Source organism: Protomyctophum parallelum (genome assembly GCF_964188405.1).
Source record: "Protomyctophum parallelum genome assembly, chromosome: 1".
Classification (NCBI taxonomy): Eukaryota; Metazoa; Chordata; class Actinopteri; order Myctophiformes; family Myctophidae; genus Protomyctophum; species Protomyctophum parallelum.
Window position 1 is genome coordinate 23314445 of NC_139697.1, and position 10351 is coordinate 23324795.

The following is a 10351-nucleotide window of genomic DNA, read 5'->3' on the forward strand; positions in this document are numbered from 1 at the left end:
ACACACAATGTCATTTAGAGCTAAACATTGCTCTCAAAAATGTTTTTGAAGACATTTGAAGCGAGAAATATAGACAATGCAGTACCCGGAAATGTATTCTATTTGATCAACTCACTTCCTTGTTTTCCGACTGTGCTGCACAGTGGCGTGCACAGACATTTAGAGGGGCAGGTGCTCAAGTGAAAAAAGGGCACCTTGTGCAGCGCATTTGGGGCGGGAACCCATTTTGGTGCTTTAGCTATTGAAATATAGCAGATCTACAAGCTCATAGCGCGCCACCGAGTGGCGCGCTACGAGCTTGTAGGTCTGCTAGTGTCTATCTGTGCACGCCACTGGTGCTGCAGCTGGGCAGACGGCCAGCGCGACACTTTCATTACCGTATAGGAAATACCTTGTTTTGTTGTGTTTTTGGGTCCATTTATGAATTTACCGGTATGTATTAAGTAGCTGTGTAATGAGCGCGATAATGTATGGCTATAGGTGGCCATTGTTTAGATATAAATCACCCTGTCGGTGATTTATATATCAACAATGACCACCTATAGCCATGCATTATCCATTACATAGTGACTGTGTGCTATAATACTGTGTTATAGTGTGTGTGGTGCCTTGGAGTGCTTTGGAGCCAAGCACAGTTGTTGACGTAAGCAGCTACAGGGTCATTCAGACAGGAGTCTAAGGTCCTACTCAGGGGGACATACGGACGGACGGACAGACAGACACACATCGCTGGGCATTGGAGACTGTGTGCCACTGCTCAGAAAGCGAAGAGCGGCCGAGCTCTGTCGAGATGGCTCCACAGCAAAAGCCTGAGTGCGGTTTAACAAAATGGCTAAATGCACCATTTTACCATTTATTTTAGGTATAGTCCTGCTGGTGAGTTTCTGTTATCAGCCTCACCCATATAGCTGATTACTGCTCACATGGTTCTGATGAGCTCTATAGACTGAGGGTATGGGCATGCATAAAGTGAATGGCAAATCGATTGGCAAAGTGAGTTTAACGTTGTTTAATGTCGTTTAATGCAATCTGATAGGACTTTTCTGTTTGGATGTATGGGGCTGTCAAGGCCACCCAACAGGCCCCGCATAACTCACGGGTATGATGATGATGTCACGCGCATGCCCTCTATAGGAGGGAGCCGTTTGGGATGAAGTCATCCTCAGTATTAATTGATGCGTTTTGTAACTCTTGAGTCTGACTATAGCGTACAAATGTGTTACAATTGTGTATGCTATCGGAGTTAAATTATCTTTTTACAATGCATGCAACGGTAAAAGCTCATCTCCCGTAACGACGTGATATAATTAAAAAAATAAACTATATCCTATATGTTGCTTTTTACCCAGACTCCCCAGCATCGCTGTCCCTGTGTGTGTGTGTGTGTGTGCCTGCACTGTGAAAGATTCATGCATCTTCCCTCACAAAGAGCCACAGAACGATTAAACATTCAGATTCCTGCTCTGGAGATGGAGAATGAAGTCGGGGGGGGGGGGGGGGGGGTGTGTTTGTGTGTGTGTGTGTGTGTGCGAGAGAGAGAGAGAGAGTGAGAGATTGTGTCTGGCTGGCTGTATGGGTTCCCCGTGTGTACACAGAAACATGCCGGAGTCTGAGAGAGAGAATGTAGGATGGTGAGCAAGAGAGGAAATTGTCAAAGGAAGAACAGTGGAGCGACAGTGCATTAACACAGAGACATAGCTGGGGGGAGGGGAGGGGGGGGGGGGTCTGCCTTAACAGAGACACATGGGCCAGGGGATGGGGGGGGGGGGTCTGCCTTAACACAGAGACATAGCTGGGGGGATGGGGGGGGGGGGTCTGCCTTAATTCATCCCATGTCTGATGACAGGTAGTGGTTTGGACAGGGAGACTGAGAGAGAGAGAGACAGAGAGAGAGAGAGAATAAAAGCTTCCTGTGCCAATAAGCACAGTCACATGCAGTTCCATTTCTACTCTAGTAAACCACATGAACGCTGCTTTCCCTTTTTTGGGGCGTCATTATATATAGACAAACATTTTATATATATTTTCTTTCAAACAATCTTTGAATGTTCATAACCAGTAGCCACCGAAGACCTATACACTCCATTGACACAAGACACATCATAGCCGACACATTTGCACACATTTTGAAATGTTGCTCAAAATGTCGATGCTGAAGATGACGTTATTTAAATTATACATGTAAAAAATGTACATATTATCGGACAGCCGGTGTATTCATTGATTGGGTCACTAGCTGCTCAGACAGAGCTAGGAGAGGCAGTCTTCTCAGTCAGTGCTGCTCCATCTACTTGGAATGGTCTTCAGAGAAGTCCTTCTGTTCACTTTCACGTCCTTCTTTGCGTGAGTTCAGAGCGATCAGAATGGTTTCTGACACTTTTGTTCAAGACTGCAACCGTTTTACAGAAGGTAGCTGTTTTAAAAATGAAAAATAAAAGAATTCCCTGCATGGCTAATAAGGCTTATATGCCTTAATACATTACACTTGCCCTCTATAGGCCTAATCAAAAATCACACTTGTGTGAAGTGAGGGGCACTCTTAAGCTTGGCATAGGAGGGGCTATAGTGCCCCTCAAAAATCTAAAACACCTTAAATATTGTATATTTATCTTAGAAATAGTTCATCTTTCAATCAATAGGGAAAAACACCTGTCGCAGGTTGTCCAGCCCTATGGATTGCGCTAATAAATTGTGTTAATAAAAAGTATTTAAAATATCGCTTTGATGCTCATTAACCTTATAGGACGTATTACGTTTTTTTTTATTATTATGACATAATCTCATCACATACATTCCATAGGCTGGACCACCACACATGGACATACGGGAGTGTGTGAAAAACATACTATGAAATATTGAAGGTGTTTTTCATTTCTGATTTCAGTTATAGAAGCCAAGTATATCCTATCCTATACTATATATCATTGTTAGTATCTTCTGTCTTCTGTTTTCAATTATTGTTATTTCAGTCAGATAACTCATGATGAATAGATTGAAAGTTTGAGACCAATAATGGCTTGAGAACATTTTAGTCATGTAATGTAAATACAAGTGTGAATATTATATTTTATCTTATATTTGTTCAGGCTCTGCTTATACATTACTCGGTGCTCAGCACATTGGTAGCACAACCATTTCACACTTTCGGGGCCTTAGATTAATCTATCCATCCTATCTAGGCTGCCTGGATTGACCTTTGGAGCATACGCTGAAGTATTTGCAGCTTTGATTGATGAAAATCCGGCGAAAGTAGTCCCATGGTTTGTTGTTGAAGAGAAAAACATGCCGCCATTACGATGCGAAACGAACACAGCCTGCACAGCATGTTGTAGTCCAAACAAACCCCCCGTTCACTTGCATTGAGCTCATTTTCCCAGAAGCCCTAGCAGCCAGAGCATGGCTTGATTTCCGGTTTCGTCGTCATAACGCGACGGCCTCGTCACCAGGTCCGCGACAAATCCGCTCTTTCTTTTTAATTATTAAGTGTATTATTTATTATTTAGCGTATTACGCAGCACCGACACATGGATTAAATAGCGGGGAACGCGGGTTATGCAGTAGAACTGTTAAGATCAGGGAGATACAGTATAGGCATCTATAACTGCTCCTCAATTTTACTCCGAGTTTAAATAAGGTTATGTTGATGATGATGATGACGACGATGACGAATGACCAAACGGGGGGATATCAAAAGCAGACAAAAGTATCCAGTGACTTGTGAAATCACAACACTAAAATGACCGCCCATCATGTTATTCGATGCATGCATTGTCCAGGTATTTGATTTTGATGAGTTATCGGGAGTTCTTTGACCGAGGCAAAATGAGGTAATCTGGATTTAAAATCCCTTTGTCGGGGTAATCCAGAGAATAATCTCAGATTACCGGGAATTAGAGATTATGCTTTGGTCTAATCTGGTGCAGGTGTGAGGCAATGTGTAAATATTTGGGGCTGGTCGTGATTCCGCGACATGGTGTCTCAGAGCGAGACGCATGTTGCTCACGAGGTGTGAGGCTGTGTCATTTACGTGAAATAGCGGGATCCGATGATGTTTTAACCCGGGTTTTTTTCACCCGCTGCCAATTGCCTAAACTGTATAATCCTGGACACGCTACTCTGTCAAGATGTGGCTTCTGGACCCAGAAGTGGACGGAAACCGGCTGAAGGTTAAACAGGGGTTTATTGGAAGATTAGCAGCTCACAGAGAATGGTGTCAATATATTATAATGTCCGTGAACAGAGTCCACAAAAAAAATCCCTGGCAAACAAATCCAATATCCGGCAGGCAAAAGGGAGGTCAACATGCAAGCATACAGTAGGTCTTCGAAAACAAATGCAGGCCAACTGGCGGGACTGAGGAGCAGAGGACACAGGAGCATAATCTGGCAGAGAACAAATAGACAAGCAGGGTTTAAGCAGGGCTGAGTGTGACAAACCAAGTGCAGGTGTGTACCTCCGCTCTGATTGGCTGACTGGGATTGAGCAGATGAACGGGAGCGACGGCACTAGAATGGCAAGAAATTGAAACACACAAGGCAACAACTTGTAGTTAGTCACACCCACAGACAGGCCCCAGACCCACAGACAGGCCCCAGACCCACAGACAGGCCCCAGACCCAAAACCAAAAACCGTATTCCTGACTGGGGAGAGGACTGAATTGAGCTTTGCAAATTAAGAGATTAGACGGAAAGAAAGCGGTCCAAATAAAGACCAGTTCTCTAAAACTCAAGGATTTAAGTTGTTACATTAAGCTCTGTTTCAGTGATTGTCACACTTTACAATGTTATTTTTTACCCCTGTGTCATTTTGTGAAAAATGTCAACTATTAGTGGCATTTCTTTGCAAGAGTTTAAGAGAACAGAAATATGGTACCGTAGGGCCACACACGCATGCACAATGCACGGACAAACACACACACAAAATGTGAACACACATGCATGATCTCATCAACAGACCAGAACAAATGTACACACACACAGTCAAACACACACACACACACATACACACAAACAGCAAGTGCATACACAAAAGACAAACTGAATTACAATGCATGCATGGTACATACAGTGTTAGAACATGCACGCGCACGCACACACACACACACACACACACACACACGCACACACACACACACACACACACACACACACAAGAATTACAATGACTGCTGCACAGCAGAATGCTTGTTGTGTCCAACTGGCCATGCTTAACGGTGTCAGTCACAGAGCGAACGCATGACTAGTGAGACGCAGACTGACTGACTGACTGACAGACAGACAGACAGACAGACAAGCAAAGAGGTGTAAAGGAACTAGTTATTTGTTATTCATTATCTTACAACTTTTGTGAGAACTTGTAAAAGTCTTCTCATGGTGTAGTTCTGAATAGTCCGTGCCCCCCCCCCCCCCCCCAGTAAGAAAGGAGGGGGTGACGGATGGTTGGACCGAGCCCCAAATCATTGCAGATTGTAATTTGAAAAGTGACAAAGTCCTTCCGTTCTATTTAAGCCAAGTTAAGCTATCTTTATTTTGCTGTGTTTTTTCTTGATAGCCACTTAGCCTACTTTACTGCGGTTACTTATAACCAAAGTAACTGCACTTTAACCGCACAATGACCACAGTGCTGTCTGTCTCTCTTATTACGCTGAGATTGTGCACTGTAACCAATTGGACCAGTAAGGGTGCATTTGTACAGTCTCAGTGTTAAATGAAGAAGCACATTTGCATGCGGTATCTAATGTTTAAAACGCAGAATCGCTTGAACTGTTTCCCATGACTATGTGTGACCAGTGTTGCCATGTCTGCTCGTTACAAGCGTCCATGGGCTTGTTTTTCTGTCAAGGCGCTTGTAAATATTAGCAGATTTTAAAGTGTAGTTCTTGCTTATCTGGGCTTGCTTCCAAATGCTGTTTAGTCCTCAAATATGTTCACGTCAACAAGGAACTCCAAAGTAACACTACATGTATTTGTTTGCGGACTCCCATTTGAAAATATTTTGTGCGAAAGACCTCCCATCTGTGTTATCAAAATGTCTCAAAAATATTCCACATTTGTAAAAGATGTTCAAGATTTGCTTAGAAAACAGCAGCTCTGCATGGCGTTGTGAGCTTGTAGCCTATACATGTGTAGGTGTAAAGTGCTCATATTAGCCTAGTAGTCGGCTAGTCGCTTCTTCTGGCCTTGTTTTCATAGACCCGTGGTCGCTTATTTCTCTGGCAACACTGTGTGCGACAGAACGGCGATCGTGGCTGCAGAGCGGAGCGCCGTGTTGAACAGACAGGGCCGTATTGTTGAGCCCCCCCCCCCCCCCCCCCCCCCCCCCCCCCCGTCGCAACAATGGGCTCTCTGTCAGCGCGGGGATCATCTGTTGTCTTGGCTAGTTGGCCCGCTAACCCATTAAAACCGGGCCAGCCGTGTCATTTTAGATTTGTTTGCAGTTGTGGAACTTGTGGCTATTCGAAAATAGCAGATCTACAAGCTTTTGTACATCTGCCATTTTTTTAACACTTTTTTTGCCACAACCGCGTCGAGCTTTGTTGGAAAGTGCAGAGAACTTATCATCCATCATATCTGCGACTCTTTCTGTGATTTCAGTCGCCAGCACAGCCACATCAAGAGGCCAACTAGTGTTATAGCCCAGTTGTTAGCCATAGCTACGTTAGCCACGCTTTGCTTTTGAGTGGCTCGTTGCAATTTCTCGTTTATCGGCCGCGTCTACCGTCCCCGCTTGTCTCGACATTGTTCGTGATTCTTTAACAGCAAGCATGGTCAGTTGGGGCGAGCGAAGCGACTTCAACTCCGGACACTCCTTGAAAAATGTTGACAGTGTGCAAACTCTACGGATTTGTAGAATGGGCCTCAGGCCGCAATGGGCTAATAGGGCTACTTATGCTGTGTGAGTGGCCCGGTGCCAGGTCAGTCAGTAACAAGCAAACATACCAAACAAGCAAGCCAGCAGGTCGCTGAGTTATGCGTGGAGGCATGCAGTTTTGTGCTAGAGAATGCACATGACACACACATGTGGAACTGGAAACGTATGCGCACATTGGGCATAGTCCGTGATTGATTGATTGATGTGTTTGTTTTTTTTGGGTGGACATTATTAATTAAATGATGAGCGATCATGTAGTATAGGGGGGGTAGGGGGACAATAGGGGTTAGAAGACTGATGCAATGTGCCATTGTGCGCACACACACACACGCTCGCGTGCACGCATATACTGTACACACTCAACGTATTGTTATTGGGGCTGACGGGAAAGATCATAAAATGAGAACGCTGAATAACAATAGATTTTGAAGTCCGCCATCTGTTTACTCACTGGCCAGGCCTATGTGATGGCTATTGACAGGAAAAGGTGGCGGGAGAGAGAGAGAGAGAGACACACACACACACACACACACAGAGGGAGAGAGAGAGAGAGAGAGAGATAACACACGCCCAGCATTTTCGAGGTCAGCTCCATCGCCTGGGCTCAACTCTCCGTTCTGTTAATTTTTTCCCCCTTTTTCCTTCTCTTTTCCCCCTGCTTCCATCTCTTCTCGCCCGGGGGGGCAAAGTGAGCTGCAACAGGATTCAGTCGTTCCACGGAGACCACAGAGACGTTGCTGCCATGGCAACCAGGCATCGCTGCATGCCACGGAGCGAAGAGGCAGCGCTCTGTGGTCCGCCTTTCTCTCGTCTCCTTCTAGGTCTCTCCACTGTCTGTCTGTCTGTCTGTCTGTCGTGTCTCTCTCTCTCTCTCTCTCTCTCTCTCTCTCTCTCTCTCTCTCTCTCTCTCTCTCCCCCCCCCCCCCTCTGGGTCTACCTGTCACAATCTTTCCCCTTTCATCTTCTACAGTCTACAGGATGAGAATAATTCAACTGAGCCCACCACTCAAGCTACTGTAATTAAAATGCTCAGGCAATAGCATTCTCAGAGAGAGAGTGTGTGTGCGTGCGTGTGCGAGCGCGTGTTGACACTATGCTGTTGATCCTGTCCGAGGGATTCAAAGTGAAACGTCACATTGAGTTAAGCAATTGATGAGCCCAAGATTTTCTATGAATTCCCGTATTCTGACCCTGTGCACGCAATTGATTGATCGATCTATTCTACCGGCATTCTCATCCCGTATTTGGGCTACGACCGTTGATTATTTGCTTGAGACTTAACGTCTCATTGAAACGCCACTGATTGAGCGCACGCGGTCAGCGCGCGACACACCAACACAGAGGTGACGAAGGCAAGCTCACGCTGGCATCTATAACGACCGATTAACTGATTGAATTAATGAGTTGAATTGTGATTTCCGCGTGACAGCTTTTCGTGCCGTCACGTGTCAGACGGCGCTGCACCTGTGAGACATACAGAGACGGCGACGTGATGTACTGTACGTACCGTACGCACTTCTGACGTGCTGCTGACAGACACACAACACGGGGCTATACGTGCTTGTAGATCTGAGTGGTTGCAACGGCGTAGTGGTTACGGTGACATATATATTGTAAAGGGTCGTAGGTTCGATTCCGCTCGGGGAGCAAGTGACAATGGCCCCCAGACAAGTGATAAAATGGGACGGCGGTGGCTCAGGGGTAGAGTGGCCGGATGCGTAACCGCAAGGTTGCCAGTTCGACCCGGGGCTCCCCCGTTGTTAGTGTCCTTGAGCAAGACTCTGAATCCCTAATTGCTCCCGATGTGCTGGTTGGCTGGCCTTGCATGGTTTCCGCGCCGTCGGTGTATGAATGTGTGTGTGAATGGGTGAATGTAATGCACAATCTATGTAAAGCGCCTTGGATATAAAGGCGCTATATAAATGCACCATTTACCATTTAGATCTGGTATTTTAGCTATTTCTCGCACGGTGAAATGTATAGGGCCTCTCCCATCCATCCATCCATCCATCCATCCATCCATCATAGTGTACAGTATATACTCATAGCTTCACTGTACAGATATTCTGTACTGTTAGACAGAAGGTTCTTAGCTTGCTTATAGGATTCTTCATGACTATTTGATGTACAATATTACCAATACCATGTGTTGTTCTTGCTGACTGTAAATCGTTCTGGTCTGGATTACGAAGAGTGTCTGCTAAATGCCTACATGTAAATCTGCGCTTAATGTATACATACTGTACATTTACATACCAGAACGTACTGTATCTGCACACGCACACACGTGCACACACGCACGGCTCACCACAAGAACGTCTGCCATCGTGTATCAATAAAGTCAGTCACACAATGTTCCAACGTTGACGGTGTCAAAATAATAATGGCTCCATTTACAGTGGATACAAATCCATATACAGTCCATTAGTGGCATAATATGCATACTGTAATTATATATACTGTACTGTGTAAAGCCAAGGTCCTGCAAAGGCCACGGCATCACAGTGATCCCATGTCCATGTACCTCCTATAGGGGCCATGGCAGACCCCTCAGGGGTGACGAATGGGAACTGACGGGAACGGTGTCAACCTTTTTCCCACAACACCTGTGTGGGTGGGTGCGTGCGTGCGTGCGTGCGTGCGTGCGTGGCTCCACCTCCTGAGCCACTGCCGTAGTAGTATCATATAGATGTATGGTATAGCAGGTATACAGCTTCCAAGAGATCGGCTCAAACTTCAGAACCCCGTTCCTTTTCTGCCATCCCCATCTCTTCCTCCTGTCTCTCTCCCTATCCTCACACATAAACGCGCAATCTCTCCCTGTCTCTCTATATCCCCCACACACACACACACACACACACACACACACACACGCACATGCGTGTGCACGCATGCTTACCCCAAGCTTCCTTCACATATAATGCACTTTGATCGCGTGTCAAACTCCGATGTCACACCTCGACAACGACAACTACGCGCATCCACATACGCAGCTCACACCCATTCTGTCCCTTCTCATCCTCTGTCTCTCCCTCCGTCCCTCCATCCTCTGTCTCTCCCTCCGTCCCTCCATCCTCTGTCTCTCCCTCCGTCCCTCCATCCTCTGTCTCTCCCTCCGTCCCTCCATCCTCTGTCTCTCCCTCCGTCCCTCCATCCTCTGTCTCTCCCTCCGTCCCTCCATCCTCTGTCTCTCCCTCCGTCCCTCCATCCTCTGTCTCTCCCTCCGTCCCTCCATCCTCTGTCTCTCCCTCCATCCCTCCATCCTCTGTCTCTCCCTCCGTCCCTCCATCCTCTGTCTCTCCCTCCGTCCCTCCATCCTCTGTCTCTCCCTCCGTCCCTCCATCCTCTCCTAGGATCACCCGTGGTTGAAAGTATGTTAGAATTGTTGTCCTCGAGTAACATTTTGAGGTATCCGTGTTCTGCTACAGTATATATACGTGACGCTCCACTACATTTTGGAGGCAAATGTTGTGCTTTTTT